This window comes from Meriones unguiculatus, chromosome 7 (assembly GCF_030254825.1).
Source record: "Meriones unguiculatus strain TT.TT164.6M chromosome 7, Bangor_MerUng_6.1, whole genome shotgun sequence".
Taxonomy (NCBI): domain Eukaryota; kingdom Metazoa; phylum Chordata; class Mammalia; order Rodentia; family Muridae; genus Meriones; species Meriones unguiculatus.
Window position 1 is genome coordinate 97,235,967 of NC_083355.1, and position 17,352 is coordinate 97,253,318.

A 17,352-nucleotide genomic window follows, 5' to 3' on the forward strand; every position below is an offset into this window, starting at 1 on the left:
TTAGCAGGGGCCAATTCACTAGCCTTCTCCATCTTCAACTGTGTTCCTTTCACTATACACAATGCTGTTACGTAGTATGTATTAGTAATCTTAATGGTTACTAAGAACTGATAAGCAAAGTAGCAGAATACACTGTGTTCTATATGTGTGTCTATAGTTTCAACTCCCTCTCATCATTTATCACATGAAAACCTTAAACAGATACAGGAGAAAACATTTCATGAAGAATCCTGAAAACAAATCAAACCACTAGCCCCCAAGTAAAGGGCTTTTGTTTATTAATTTTTCCTGTCATTGACAAATGAGGGAAAGAATAATTATGTCTGGGATCTCTTATCAAAATTCTATCGTCAGTTAAGACATCATCATGGAAAAGAAGGTGACAATGAAAAGAAGTGTGCTTACTATTACAGTGGTTGATGGGAACAGAAAACAAAATAACCGTCTTTAGGACAACTTGATTCCTGGAAGAGTGCCAACAACGTTCATCTTCGTCTACAGTTAATTTTTTTGGATACACTTGCACATCATACTCTTCAAGTAAATAGACATTTGAACTTCAACTTGACTAAGAGTACCTAAAGGCCAAATTGCCATGGCTCTTTCTCACCATTTGGGAAAATGACTGAAATAGTTTGCCCAGAGTCTAATATGCATATGCACACCATCTAGAACTGATCACTGGTGATAAGTATCACCATAGCGTGCTTGGAAGGTTTGAAATAGAACATTATATTATAAACACAATCCCAAGACTCTCTTAAGTCATCCCCACTCCATGTAATTTCCACTGCATCCCTCAAAGGAGGACAGACAACATGATTTCATGTGGAGCACCCTTTCCCGTGCATTTATCCTTTACCCCTGCAGAGGTTTCTCAAATGCTTTTACAGAACACGCATTACGACTAAACTATGTTGCGAACAATCTGTAACAGGAAATCATAGTGAAACTAGATAAAATTAAAAATGTTAAATTACTTCTTACCATGATGTAACACAGAAGGAGCAAGTCCTGTCACTTACCACGGCTAGGATTACATACTTTCAATAAGATACGATCACTTTTCAGCATGAGTTTCACAGGTGTGCTCGAAATGTTCTGCTATTAATTTCAATAACTTTGATCAATGAGAGCTGTTCAGACTCCTGCATCTGGTGGAACTCCTGCAAAGGTATGAACATTTAAGGAGATAAGCACCTGAGAAATTGCATGTATTTTTTTTAATCATATGAACATTTGGCAACTATCTTAAGTAATTTTTATAATTTAAATTTCACAGAGAGTAAACTGAAGAAAGACTACGCTTATATAAATAGATTTTTTCCAATGCTAATAATAAAAAGTTGGCACATCTCTCCACTATTACTAACAACTGAAAGGTTAAGAATGACTCCCATAGCAAACCTGAATGGAAGCCTAAGTGTCACCACACAGAAAGCAGCTACTGTGCCATTGATACTTTCCTACCAAAAGACACTGATCTATCATGGGCCAAAGAACTCTTGACGTTGGTGAGAAAGGAAGAAAACAAAGAAACCTTGGCCCCTGGAGTTGGCAAGAGGTGTGCACATATGTCAAAAGCAAGGGTAGACAACAGGCATGCTAATGTGGACAAACGGTTTCTCATGGGCCCCAACACAGACAAACAACTACAGCCATCTAAGGGATGCCGAGATTGCAGAAAGTAGTCTTCCATTCGGGAGAAGCTCCCTAATTAGTTATTCAATCCAAGTAGTCGGCCCTGAAATCATGTACACACAATACTGGACTCAAAAGGTTGGTGGTGTGTTGGGGTGTGTGTGTATGTATCTACACACGCACACATGTGCACACGCACATCCATAGAAATAGCAAAGAAGAGAAAACCATAAATTTGAGAGGAAATGGGAGTGAGGTGAGCAGGACATGGGGGAGCTGGAAGAAAGAAAGAAAACGGGGAATGGAGGAAAATTATGCAATTTTATTTTAATGACACTTTTGTAAAGCTGGGGTAGATATATGGAGGCCAGAAATAAGTTTTGAGCACCTCCTCAAAAAGCACAAAGTAGTGGCAATTATGTATTCTTTATTAACAACAGATTACTTTACACTACAGTTTAAACTTAGTTTTTAATTGTGCTATACCCTAAGATCACTAGCATTAAAGAAAACTGACTCCAAAAATCTCTCTCCCAAGGGAAACTAGCTAATATGTAGAGTCGGAGTAATTATATGTTGAGACATACGCTGAGTGATCACAAAAGAAAATTCACCAAAAACACTCTAAGACATGTAAATTACACAATGAAGATGTTTTCCTATCCTACTGCTTCCATTAAGTAATAATGTCTGTGGATAGCTGGGTTTCAGGTAAAGAGCATGCCTAAACTCTCCAATGAGTATATACAAATTGATACAACCTGCCTGGCCATCAGCACTCAACTAGCTGCCAAAAACTGTTCATACCTTTGACCTAAGAATTACACACCCAAAACTGACCCCTAAACAAAATTCAACTAAAAATCTGTATATAAAGATATTTACTGTGAAGTTGTACTAAAGAGAAAATGAAAACTATGTGAATTCAAAATAAAAAAGAATGGCTAAGGGCTGGCTTTCCCCAGGGTCAGATGATTGTTCAAGGTTCCTGAATAAAGTGCATTGAAAAAAAAAAAAAAAAAAACTACAGGATCAACCAACCTAGGCCCATAGGGGCTCACAGAATCAGAACCACCAACCAAAAAAGATGCATGGGATGGACCTAGCCCCCTAAACATATGTAGCAGATGTGCAGCTTGGTCAACATGTGGGTCCTTTAACAACTGGAACATGGGCTGTCTCTGATTTTGTTGCTGGCTTTTGGATCCCTTTTCTCTACCCGGGCTATCCCTGTTTGGCCTCAGTGGGAGAGGATGCACTTAGTCCTGTTGAGACTTGATGTGCCAGGACAGGCTGGTACCCACAGGAACTAAAAAAGATTAAGAATATATAAAATAGAAACTCCATTGCTAAAATAAAATTAGTTGTCTCATCAAAAAAAAAAAAAAGGAATGGCTAAAACAAAGGACCCCCAAGTGGGACGGCTTATTACTATACAGTGGAACTCAACAATGAGACAGTAAATAGCCACTAAAACTATGGCCTTAAAGAACAGTTTGCTAAATGACAAAGCAGGGCTAAAGTATGAGTTCCAGTTTTCTAATAAAAGTTATATGTTTTCTGGGTATGTATATAAAGTACCAGAATGTAAACTTTGAGGCACAGGAAATAGGAGGGCAGTGGGGAAATGAATTATTCCCCCAAAGAATATTTACCCTCTGAAATATATCTCCAATTTGTATTCTTCTAAGCGTTTATTCTTTTATGAATTTTCAATAATGAGTTTGTATCAATATATAATCAAAAGAAAATACAAATATATACTAAAAAGAAATATAAAGATCACCTTCAAGCACAACAAAGTAACAAGCTGACAAGCTAGAAAATGAACTCCACAGGCTGCATTCTCCGAGCTCTCTTTTCATTGGTACCTGTTTCCTTTTCCTGCCTGACCCCACTTCCAAGTTCCTGACGACCACCGAGGTGACACCATTTCACTAGTTCTCACCCAGCGATGAGCCGAACAAACAAGTTCACAGGAGCTGTCTCCACATTTCACTTCAGCCACAGAACCACTTTCCATGAGTTGGGAGCCAAAAGAAACTTTTTTGGCGCTGTATATTCTCTCTATTAGTTATGCTGAAGAATAGTTATTTTAAAAACTGGCTTACTAAAAAATACAATCCAAATGCCAGAATAAACACACATATCAAAGGACTGTTTGAAAACCTGAATATATACAGACTTTGCTTATTGCAATCAAATGCTGCTTTGGAGAACAAATTAAGAATGGTTCATGAGTGACACAGTCAGTATTGCAATCTGAGGCTCAAGGAAGCATTAAGACCTAATGTTCCTCAACTGAAGAATGAATAAAGAAAATGTGGTACATTTACACATAAGTATTATTCAGCTGTTTTTAAAAAAAGTGACTACGTGAAATTTGCAGGCAAATGGATGGAACAAAAAATAATAATAATAATCCTGAGCGAGGTAACCCGAACCTAGAAAGACAAAAATGATTTGTACTTATTTTTAAGTGGGTATTAGCTGAAAAGGATAACCACACCATAATCCATAGAGCCAGAGAGGCTAAGTAACAAGGAAGGCTCAAGGGGATTGGGGGGAGACTGGGAGCTTATGGAGACAGGAACAGGCTTAGGCATGGAGAGTACAGGGAGATACAGCTGGAACTGGTGGGCACTTGGGGGATGCTATGGAAACCTAGCACAGCAAAAACTCCCCGGAATCTATTAGAGTGACCCTAATGACGACTCCTAGTAATGGGGGACATGGAGCCTAAACTGGTCATCTTTTACAACCAGGCAAAGCTCCCAGTGATGGATCTGGAACGCTAATTTTGATCTACAATTTGTCCTGCCTATAAGATGTGCTGGGGTAATGGTGGCACATAATTTGTGGGAGTGGCCAACCAATGACTGGTCTAACTTGGCCATTCTAGGAGAGGAAGTCCATGCCCAAAAGTGCCAATATCCCTAGATATTTATCCTAGACCTTGGATAAACCCCAACACAACTGGTCAAAACTAAAAATAAAAGTCAATTAAATGATTCCTACAGATATTCTGCTATATTCATAGACTAGTGCCTTGCCCAACTGTTGTCAGAGAGGCTTCACCCAGCAACTGATGGGAGCACATATAGAGACCCACAGCCAAAACAGAGCAGAGCTTGGGAAACCCCGAAGAATAGGAAGGATTATAGGAACCAGAGGGGTCAAGGACACTATAAGAACACAGGCCACAGGATCAACTAAGCAGGGCTCATATGGGCTCACAGGGACTGAAGCAGCAATTATGGAGGCTACAAGAGTCTTCACCAGGTCCTCTGCATTTGTGTTATGGTTGTGTGTAGCTTCATGTTCTTGGGGCAGTCTCTGACTCTCTAGCCTGCCCTTCGGGACCTTTTCCTCCTGCTGGGTAGCCTCATCCAGCCTTGATATGAGAGTTTGTGCCTCGTCATATCTGTTATACCATGTTTCCATGTTCAGTTGATATCCCTGGGAGGCCTGTTCTTTTCTGAGGGGAAATGGAGGAGAAATAGATCTGGGGGAGGTGGAAAGGGAGCTAAGAGGAGTGGAGGGAGAGGAAACTGCAGTCTGTCGGAATATATTCTATGTGAAAAGAATAAATAAAAAATAAAATAATAAAATGGAAAAGGCAAAAAAAAAAGGAGAAAGAAAAAAGAAACATTAAGACAAGTAGAAAACATCCATGTAGGCCCAGGGAACGTTTTCATCATTGTTTAAAAAAAAAAAAAAAAAAAAAAAAGGAAAAATTTCAATTGGATGAGAAATCCATCCTCATCATTATAAAAAAATGTCACTAAGATACACGATGACAGAAAAGAATGAACTGTCAAGTCTGAAGAACGACTTATGAAAACTGATTTTAAATTCTGTCTAAGGATGAAAAGAGCATTTCCTTCAGCTGGAGAAAAAAACAGTAATTACTCTCCTACACTCCTTGTGCAACAAAACTGACGAGAAAACACTATTTGCTTTTCAGATCTGAGCATGCCCAAGGCTCAAGAGAGGGCTAAGATGGGTGACCTTGGGTAAAGGCCTTTAAAATCATAAAGAAAGCATGTCTGAATAGCAGACAGAACAGTTCTTAGATGAGTTTGTTTAGCTGCTCCTAACACATCAATACTTAAAGGTATAAATATTGTTGCATCTGCCTTAATGAACCTTATAAAGAAGACATACAACCACCAGAGCAAGCAATGAACCCTCATCCATTCATGCCATCTAAACAAATGCCTATATGCAGCCGTGGCCACTGGCGCCAGAGGGAGAAAGCAGCGTATTGTAATGGGAGGGCTGCAGTGAGCCTTTATAAACTCAAGTCCACCCCTTTTGTTATTTGACCTAAAGAGCCATCACACGGTCTTCATTGTAATGAGGCACATTTGTATGTATGAGAGCTGTGATTTATTGATTCTCAAATCTCTTTTCCTCAGAGTCAGTTTAAAACAATTAGGATTTGCAAGCTGTTCCATAAAAGATAAGCACCCAGCATCAGGGGTGATATTTCACAAAGACTGACTAGTGCATGTTAAGTGGGTGATTGCTTCTATAGCCTCCATGTGTCTCAGCTGTCCCTATCCAAGGCAACTGTCCTCAAAGAAGATGTTCAAGGTAATGACATTGATATTGAGAGAGGGAATGTGTTTTAATCATCGACCAAATTCAATTTTCAGAATGTCTCAACAGCCATAGCGCTCCGGGGTGCAGACCACCCTTCAGGTGAAAAAGTCACCAAGTTAGCAAAGGTTGCCATGTACAAACAGCTGTCAGTTAGTTGTTCCTTTTTTCTTTACACCGGTGCTCTTCTGTAACTTCTCACCTCAAACCCTTCCAGGAAATTTACACAAGATCAAAATCCACAGTCCATCAGCCAGTTCCTCCACATGCAGGAAAACAAGGTACTCCATAGGACTCTGAACCAGATACTCAAACAGGTCCATTCTGAATCTTTACTATATTACAAAGGCAAGAGAACACAAAAGATACAGTTAACACATATCATCATAGCATGCAGGGGGCCAAGACAGAGGCTCAAAAGGTCAAAGTCTGTCTGAGCAACTTAGCAAGTCTCTGTCTCAGAACACTGCGAGCTGGGGCTGGGACTCAGTGGCGGAGCACTTGCCTAAGACGTGCAAAGCCCTAGAGAGACAGACAGACAGACAGACAGAGAACAAAGATGAAAGTAAGTAGATCACAGTCCTTGGTGAGAAGGACTGGCAAGAATATTCCATGAGAGGGTGACCAGTAAGATAAAAATCCCATAAGTCAGATCAGAACCCAGCACTCAACATGGAGGGTGAGTCGAAGGCTGACAGAGAGCGAATATAAGGAAATGGGGTGCAGTCAGAGGCTGTCTCGGAGAAACTAGAGATGGTCCAACCCCAGAGAGCTCCCACCCTTGCGCCAGGGCAGCTCTGCTGTCATCTGATTTGCATGTTGTGGCTTCATAGGCTACAGGCGGATTTCTCTTAAGAAGTCTAATATTGAAGCTGGAGAAACGGTTCAACAGCTAAGGTCACTTAACTGCTCTTGCAGATTTGTATCAGTGGTTCTTTTTTATTAAGATTTAATTATTAATTATGTGTACAGTGCCTGCATGTACACCTGCATGCCAGAAGAGAGCACCAGATCTCACTGTAGATGGTTATGAGTCACCATTTGGTTGCTGGGAATTGAACTCAGGACTTCTGGAAGAGCAGCCAGTGCTCTTAACCTCTGAGCCATTCAATTCCTTCTTTTGTCTTTTCAAGATAGGGTTTCTCTGTGTAGCATTATGATTCATAACAATATCAAAATTACAGTTATGAAGTAGCAACCAAATAATGTCATGATTGGAGTCAGCACAACATGAGCACTGTATTAAAGGGTCGCAGCATTAGGAAGGTTGAGAACCAGTGGCCTATTGCGACCACCTGTAACTCCAACTCCATGAAACTGGACATCTCTAGACTCCGCAGGCACACAGCACACAAATTGTGTGAATACATACACATAATTAAATAATAAAACTAAATCGTTTTTTTTTAAAGAATTCGAATACTGTCAAATTAAAAGCATGTGAATGCCAGAACTGGAAGGAGGAGGAAGAATCTTGAGGAGTGACATACCGAGCACATCACAGAGAGATTTCCAGACAGGCGACCACAGTCTCTCAGGTAAGCACCAACAGTAATGAAGGGCAGAGGAGATGAGCTACACGTGAGCCGCAAAACACGGTCAAAGCTGAAGTTTGAGTTTTCAGTTCTGATGGTTGGCAGAATAATGGATGCTACAGACAGCAAAAGAATTACTGAAGAGAAATAGACTTTACAAGAATTATGTTGTAAGCTCTTCAGGTAGGAAGGAAGAATCATGGTGTGTCCTGGAAAGCAGTAACAGAGTGAAGATGCCTAATGGGCAAATGAAAATAGGGTATATGGAAAAGTTTGAGAGTGCTCAGTACGAAAGCAGCTGAGACCACAAAATTTAAAAAACACAGTAACAGGCAGAGACAGGCGGATCTCTGTGAGTTTGAGGCCAGCCTGGTCTAGAAAGCAAGTCCGGGATGGCCCAGGCTACACAGAGAAATCTCATACATTGAAGGGCTGGTCCCAGCTGAAGGTGCTACTGTGGGTAGTTCGAGAACCTTTACGAGGTAGAGCCTAACTAGAGGAAACAGGTTACTAACAGAATGGCCTTGAATGACATGTCTGTCCCAGCTCCATCCCTGCTTCCTGACATCCATGAATTGAACAGCTCTGTTGGCCATACTCTTCCTCCATGATGTCCTGAAACCATAAGCCAAGAGATAGAAAAGGTCCAGAGAAATGGCAATGCCTACTGCCAAACCTGAGATGAATGTGTTTGTTACTTGTATTAAGGCCAGAATTACACTCTTGTATTTACTACCAGATAAAACAGATAAATAGCACAATCATACCCCAAATAACAGACCAAAATTAAATCATCTGACAGTACAGACAGCAACTATTATGTGTCCTAACTGACCAGATTGATTGAACAAAAGATTGTCAGATGGCAACTGGATCCCTGAGCTTCTGACATCATTTTGTTTAATTCAGACAATGTAACTTGGGAGGACTATAGAACAGACCCGGGCAAACAATGTCTACTTGAGACTATCTAGGTTATCTTAAAACATGAATCTGAAAACAGACATCACTTGAAAAGTCCAATTTCCAGTTTTCTAACAATCAGTCGAAGGTTCTGTCAGTGTGAGGACAGATTTTCCACAGGAAGGTGGATGCACACAGCACAACACACCCTAGGCAGACTCATACCTGTCTGTTCACTCCAAGCTCCTCTACACCTGCCTCACACAGTGGGATGCTTGGCTGGCTCTGTTAGCTGAGTCTGCAATCCCACTAAGGATTAAAATAAAATAAGACAAAGCTTATGAGCCCAACTGTGGAGACGTAATGAGCAGACATGCCTTCCTTCTGGTCTCCATGGTGGACAGAACAGTAACACTGACACTCTGGCAAACATCTAAATTATCCATGTCTGCAGACCTGAAAACTGGAACAAAACTGCTACTTAACATTAAGTGAGCTACAAGGAAAGCCTTTGCACTAACATGGAGAAACTAAATCAGGATGTTAATACATTAAATTTCACGCAAAATCTTCACATCTATGTACTCTTTTTCTCCTACTTTAAATAGTTAACTGCTAGTTACAGACTCTGCTTGCCATCAGCAGGATCTTAACTCTAGCAGCCTAAAGAGAAATGAGATTGTGCCCTGGCTCTTGCTCTCCCCCCTCTCCTATCTTTTCTACCTTACTCTCCTGAAAGTCTTCGCAGACCAGACAGTGGAGGACAGAGGACACATAGATCCCCTGTCTTCCAGCCTAGAGCAGCAGAAAGCTGGCTGCCCAGTCAACTGAACAAGTCTAGCCACGCTAAGCAGGCAGCATAGCTAAGTCTCTGCAGAGGACCGGACATTTATTGTTGTACGTCTCCAAGGTTTTGTTTGTTTTACAGCAAAGGCTAACTGTTATATAACTGTACTTTACTAACATAACAATTGACTTGATCTGGTTCTGAAGTTATTTCCTGAACTTTCCCCTCAACCCTCTGAGGAAACAGGATGAACTTAGATTGTAGACATATGTGACAGCCTTCCAATGATGGAAGGAAACAGGATGCATTCGAGTCAGAATACACACACTTAAGCAGGTAGTGTAGCACATGACAGTTGCTTCTTTTTTTGGTAGGGAGCAACTATAAAAATATAATTTTAAGAGATTTGTAAAAAAATAAAAGCAAAAAGCAAGCTATTTCTTTGCATTACAAAGCACACTTTTCTTCTTAATTTTACAAAGAAATAAACTACTTGATTTCCTAGAACATTCTTCTCACTCTCAGAATCTTTCTCAAGGACCACATTCCTAGGCGTCCATGCTTGACTCCTACTTCCTGGTCAAGATTCAGATGAGAAGAAACGCCCTTTAGACGGCCTTCTCTCTCTGCCAAGCTCTGGCCGCAGCACACTGCACTGTCCTCCCATGGTGGGTATTGCCTCAACCCAGCCTAGGCAGTCTGACAGGCCTTTTACCAGCCACCTAGGAACCCTCTAAATCTCAACACAGACTGCTTGATTCATGGTTTGCTATGCTTATATGCATTTTATCCCACAAAAGTTTATTTGCTGGAAGCTTAATCACTAAGATTGGTGATCTACACACGTCAGTGATTCTCAACCTTCCTAATGCTGTGACCCTTTCATACAGTTCCTTGTGTTATGGTGACCACCAACCATAACATTATTTCCTTGCTTCTCCATAACTGTAATTTTGCTACTGTTATGAATCGGATATGTGACCCCCCCAAATGGGGTCGTGACCCACAGGTTGAGAACCAATTCTCTACATGCTGAGCCCTGAATGGAAGACACTAAGACACAAAAGGCGCCCCCGAAAATGGGTTCATCTTCAGCACCCATGAGTAGGTTAGGTCCTGTGCAACTGGACTACACAATGGAAAAGTAGATCCTTACAAAGCCAACTTGGCTGTCAGGGGCTCTCCTGCTCCCTCTCTCACGGCTTGACCTGCCATCATGTAAATACCCTCATCTGGCTCAGGAATGTGGCTCAGGAATGACCCCTGGACAGTGCTGTTAGGACTCACTGACAACGAGAATTTTGAATCATATTAACATATTTCTTTTATAAAGCACTCAGTTTCAAATATTCTCTTAAAGAAACACAAACTGGATCAGATAAGGTTGGAGCCTGGCAATCAGCATAGTGTCTGGCACGTGCTTGTCATTCTCTATTAGCAGTCGTATGGATTCCGGCTGGGGTCCAGGAACTCGACTTCTGGACAGAGAACTGGAGATTTTCTCTCAGGGTCAGTCAGAGCACCTTATGGTGAGACCCAATTGGCCTAAGCCGGGATATGGAAAAGGTTTTCCACAGAGTGTTAACAGTTTGGCTCTTTTAGCATGAGATCACCCAGCTCAGGCGTTCCAAAGCCTGTACCAGAGTGTTACAGCTCTTGGTCAAGCTGCTGTGCTGAGCATGGCAGAGGCCTAGGCAGGCCAAGGCCCATGCCTGGTCGGCTTGCAGCCAAGACACAGGCCCAGTGAGGCCCAGGCCCAGTGGGACAGAGGGCAGGCCCAGTGAGGCGCGACCCAGAGGATAATGAAATGACGAATCTCAGACTATCTTGAAGTGGGAAACCTCGAACCTGTGTGCCTTTATTTGGGTGGAATCAAGGGCAATATAAACCTTAGGCAGAGGGAGGGATTTCAAGCGTTAATGTGTTTGATTCACTTGGGTCAGGGAGTCAGGGCTATTTAAATAGTCCTATCACAAAAAGGAAAATACAGTACTTATTTATCCTGGAGTGTCAGGATCTCCAACTATAATTGAAAGTCACTGCTGGACTACTGAAAGTCTAAAATCCTTAATTCGGTGGGACATTTCTAGGAATTCCTAGGTGCTTGCTAGAGCAGTTTCCTTATCAGGGAAAGGGTCTAACCTGGAATCTGCCCTGAGGGCCATGGGACCTCCTTACAAGATGTGGAATCACCCAATCATGGAAGCCCTTCAGAACCCCGCTGAGAAAAGGGAGTCTATCATCATAGACCAAGTGCAAATAAATGGCTATCCAAAGACAGCTGACTTCAAACTTATCCAGAGGAGCCCCACAGCACTGGGCCTTTACTAAATTAATTTGCAACTAGATTTCTTTAAATTATTCAGTCTTAATTAATCCAGAAGCAAAGTTCAAAGTCTGGAACTTTACAGAGAACAAATACTACTTAAACAATTATTAAATGGAGACTTTTATTAACAAAGGATCTGAATTAATTATTTGGAGTCTTAAATCAATATTGATTGAGCCATGTACTATTAATATGAATACTATTAATGCTAATATCTGTTATATGGTATACAAGGCAGCATTTCAAATTTATGTAGCATATACTAAAATAACAGGTGCCTGGATCAAACCTAGGTTCACTCACTTATTTGTGAAATCATTTGAACTCGAAATGGTCATTTGCAGCTACGTACAGTCTTGAATTACCTGTACCAACCTCTGAACTCCAAATTCCATAGTATCTTCTTCCCCTGAGCTCTTCATCCAGAGTTTCTGCATACCAATTGTTGCTCATGAACAAACCCAGTTTTGGCATTTCAAAGCCTTAATCTGCCCACCACCAAGCTTTTCCATTTGTCCTCAATCTATAAAATTGACTATCCATCCTTTAAAATAACAATCATAGCCCACTTCTTCCGCAACATTGCTCTTCATTCGAAAGAGTATAGCTCCAGCTCAGCTTTCATTCACAAACCATTCAAGTGTAAGCTTGTTCATTCACAAGCACTCATTCATTCACTCAGGAGTACCTGTTTCATGAGAAACCCTGTACACACGGCAGATTCTAAATGTCCATCAGCTAAATAGATTCATGTAATCAAGAAGCTGCCTTCTCCAAAATCCTCCAGTCACTTAGCAGTATACAGATTTAGGTTAAGTTATTATATTAATCAGAGAAAGATGAATATCTGACAGAGGCTTGCTAAGTCTCTTAAAGTCATTTCTAATTATCATAACAAGACACCAGAAGAAAAGGAAAAACTCAGAATATTTGCATTATATGGGAACTGGGGGAATAGTTAGCTCTTTACAAGCACACAAAAATAATAACACTCCAGCAGTAAAAGGCAACAAAGGACACATAAACAGGCAATTCACAGGAAACAAATGTCCCTAACAAATGCATAAATATACTTCAGCTCACTGAGGAACTGCAAATTAAAACAATTAAATGATGGCCTTGTTTATCTGTTTTGGACAGATGGGCAAAGCTAGCGCATCCTCAAGGTTGACAAGGGCAGTCCATGGAGTATGAGTATGTTTTAAAAGCTGACAGTATGGCTCAACAGATAAAAGCACTTGTCTATGCAAGACAGACCTCTTCAGTTCAATTCAATCCCTGGAGCCCAGGATGGAAGGAGAGAACCAACTGCCAAAAGTTGTCCTCTCGCTTCTACACACGTGTAGCACACAATAATAAATAAATAAAAGTGTATTATCTATAAAACTGAGAGCAGCTTTTCTAGAGAATAACTTGGCAAAACACGTAAAGTAAATATGCCTGCTCTGACTCAGAAATTACACTCCTATGACCACTGTCAAGAAAACAAAAGTATATGCATGTATGTGCATGTGTGTATGTGTGTGTGCATGCGCATGCAACTTATGTGTAGGGTGTATATATATATATATACATATATATATGAATTTCATTTAAGAATTATAAGAAACAATTGAGACCACTGATGAGGATACATTAAATTCACATAGTCACTACGCCACAAAGGTAGCAGTTAAAACAGGTAAGGCAGAGGCCCAGAGTAGTGAAACATACCTAAAAACCTAGCACTGAAGCAGAGATCCTGAGTTCCAGATCAGCCTGGGCTGTATTCCAATCCTTGTCTCAAAAGAAGAAGACAATAGATAGACACTATTTGTATGACCATTTAACAATGCATTGTTACATATGAAACAGACCATAAAGACTATGACTATATTCAAACCAGTCTCATGATCCCCCTAACATTATTAAAGACGTAACAGTGAATCCACTCTAAAACAAAGTTCCAAATGTGTCAATTTGTGTGGGTAAGAATTCCTGGAGTACATTAACCTACTAGACTACATCTTTCTAACACTAAAATCTTTAATTTTAAGAATTTTGCACATCAAATCTTGAGTAGAAATTCATTACAAAGCCTCACAATGCCTGTGTGTCAGCAACTTTTAACCATCAAAATACAAAAGAAAGAATTTTTCAAAGTCCAGAATTTTTGAATTTTGAATTTTGAATTTTCACAAACATTAAGCTTTAACACTAAGTCTTTGGTACCGATGACAATTTGTGTTTAAAAGAGTAGGATCCTTTAAATATTTAAAGAGATCAATCTAAAAATGTTGCACGTAAGTCAAATCTAGTGAAGAACAATTATAAACAGCCACGAGGCCCTGTACAAGGGGCAGGACTGGAAATCTGGAGCTGGAGAACCTGGAAATAAAGATCACTCTTTTGACTCAAGAATTTCCAAGCAAAGAGGCTACTTGCACCTCAGACACCTCTTATATCTCCACTTATTTGTTCATCTGAATTATTTTACTGTGTCATACACAGCCACCCTGTTTTAGTTTTATACTAATATCAAAATGGAGCTTCTTGCCCTCCACGCATTCTTTCTGTTGGCACACCCTTTTCCACTTTGAGTATACAACAAATGTAAAAGATTTCCTCAGATGCTAAACTCAAAAAAACAAAGCATACTTACACAGTACACTCCCAGAACTCTGTGTTGCTGTCCTTTGAGCTCAGCGCTCTCCTTAGGCACGGATGCCTGCCTCTTATCATTTCTTCATGGGGTTCAGGGCAAAAGGTCTAGTCAAGCAGATGATCTTTTTGGTTGCCTCTACACTCCCCCAAAACACCTACAAAACCATGAAACAGAGCTATAAGTTGAATTTTTTTAATGAAAATTATTTTGTATTTCTCTATGCACAGATGAGGAAATATCACAGAATAAATATACACTCCTATAGTCACCCAAATACCCAAGTGGTATCCAGATGCCGAGCCTGCAAATTTCTAGTAAGTGGCATCTTCTGCCCATGCCAAGGCATCTCTGAGCTTGCTAGCTCATGCTAGGGGATGAGTTGTACCCCAAGCCTCGGCAAAAGTACTGACGATATCTATCAGCTATGAGACTAAACTAGGAAGATTAACCTGTTTTTCTGAATTTGCTGGCTCATTTGTAAGTCAAGGCTAGCCTCCCCCTCTTTAAAGACATATTCTATATAACTGATCAGTTTTCACAGTGGTAAAACAAATAAATAAAAGTATTGTGCGTTTGGTTATAGGAAAGCGAAATGGGTAGAAATGCTCTCGACACTTTATGACTATTTTTAAAACTGTAAGAATCCACAGAAAGACCATCTAAGAAAACCGCTCTCAGTGTCTGTCAATAAACCATTTCAAGAAGGGTATTCAGGGGAAAACAAGTCACTGAGAGACTGAGAGATTTTCAGAGTGGCCAGTGAAGAAACGGTTTAATACACATTTTTCTAACACAGTAGCAAGATTCACTATATGGTGAGTCCTAGGAACAGTGAAATTTCTCTGTCAGTGGATCCCAAACTTCCTAATGCTGCAACCCTTCAATACAGTTCATGTCATGGTGACCACCAACCATAAAATTATTTTCATTGCTACTTCATAACTAATTTTTGCCACGGTTATGAATCATAATGTAAATATCTGTGTTTTCTGATGATCTTAGGTGACCCCTGTGAAAGGGTCAGTTTTGACTCCCAGGGGGTCGTGACCCACATGTTGAGAACCACTGTTCATGCCAATGTACAGCTGTCAAAGGTCATCTTCCCTCTGGGTTGTCCAATGAAGCAGTCATATGACTATGACTCTAGAAACATGACTAGTTCAAATTGATACACACCATAAACATAAAATATTAATACATGCCAGATTCTGAACATCCAGTACCTTTTCCAAAAACATAAAATATAGCCAGAGCGGTGCCACAGGCCTTTGATCCCAGGACTGTGGAGGCAGAGGCAGGTGGAGCTCTGTGACTTGGAGACCTATCTGGTCTACATAGTGAGTTACAGGCCAACCAGGGCCACACAGTGGGACCCTGTCCCTGTTTGTCTGTGTGTGTGTGTGTCTCTCTCTCTGTCTCTTTCTATATATATGTGTGTGTATGTATACATATAAAGTTTGATATTCACATGTTGAATATATATTTCATGTACTGTGTCAAATAAATTAAGATTAATACCAGAAGTTCCCTTTTACTTTTAATACAGGTACTATAAAATTAAAAAACGCCTGTACAGTTCGCATGATATTTCCGTGAGATACAATCAGTTTTAGGAAGAAGTACCGAGAACCTGCTGTGTGTTAGGCACTGAGCCAAATACTGTGCATAAGCCTGACAAGGACGCTACAACACCTAGCTTTACTTGACCTTTACCTAACAGACCCAGTCCATTAAACCAATACAGGATGCAGCTGGGATTCAAAGTTTGGTATTTCTACTAATTCCAAAAGAGGGCTGCTAACCGCTATGACCGGAGCATCTCCTAAGTTAGCATAGGAAAATCAAGTGACTAGCGACTAGAAAACAGAGATAAGCACCAACTTATACACCCGGGGCAGTCGGCCATCGTAAAATCGCTAAAACGTCTAGTAAGCTAGCCCATGGCAAGCTGCTCCAAAGCCAGGACAACGCACGTTCAGAGCGAGATGCCCAGGACCTAACCGCGGACGACCTCCGGACGGAAGCAAACGCACCATCGACCCCACCTCACCAAACACCGCACCCACACACCCGGCCCACCCAGCATTCCCTTACAGCTCTGGTATCTCCACCCTGGGACAAGGGGAAGTAGGACTCAAATGTCTCTATAGGGGAAGTGATAGAAAGGGTACAGAGCAGGGCAGGTACCTTAGATGCAAGGTGTCTCCAGGTTCTTAACGCCGGATCATCGCCGAGGCCCCACCCGGCTCCCGCGGCTACCAGCGACCCCGAAGGTGCAACTGACCTAACGCGGCGGAGCAACCGACTCAGCTCACCCCCGACTCGCAGCTATGGCAACTTGAACTAGCCGCCCAGGCGCGGCTAGAGCACAGGACAAGCCGCCGCCGCTTGGCCCTCTGGGAGCTGTAGTCCATCCCACGCTCCAGAGCAAGGAGCTATACAGAGAAAATGACAGGAGATAAACTTCAAATCCCAGCATGCTCTGCGCAGGGCCTCTAGTTGCTTTCCCGGAAGAAACTGGATACGCGGTATTTACTGACCCAGAGCCCTGCCTTTTTGCCCCGCTCTCATTTTGTTTTTTTAAAGGGCCAGTAGCCTGTGAAACTACAAACTCCTGGTAGAAAGTGAATTCAAATGCTACCTTGACATTGAGCATAATTTTCCTTATTAGAAAACATCAAAGGATAAATATTAGCCAGCAATGAGATGTAAAAATTGCTCTAATGTCTTGTTTTAAAGGCTTGGGACTGGAGGGAAGTAAAAAAAATATATCAAGTGAAACACTCTCCTCCTGGAATTACTCGACTAAGACATCTCTTCAGTGGCAAACTACAAAAGCAATATGAGGCGGTCTATTCATTACTGGTATGTTACGTCCTCACTAGAACATGAAAGACATATCTTCTGC

At 41.1% G+C, this 17,352-nt stretch overlaps 1 protein-coding gene across 3 annotated transcripts in view; it reads right to left on the bottom strand.

The window, feature by feature from the left end:
• Cep128 (centrosomal protein 128) overlaps positions 1-16,782 on the bottom strand; it is a 351,418-nt gene extending 334,636 nt beyond the window's left edge. For all 3 annotated transcript variants that reach the window (XM_060387987.1, XM_060387986.1, XM_060387988.1), the window contains exons 1-3: positions 16,632-16,782; positions 14,442-14,598; positions 1,026-1,166 (exon numbers count right to left, since the gene is read on the bottom strand). The gene's annotated coding sequence lies outside the window, so the exon portion shown is untranslated. The remainder of the gene's footprint in view (positions 1-1,025; positions 1,167-14,441; positions 14,599-16,631) is intronic.
• Positions 16,783-17,352: the final 570 nt, after the last annotated feature.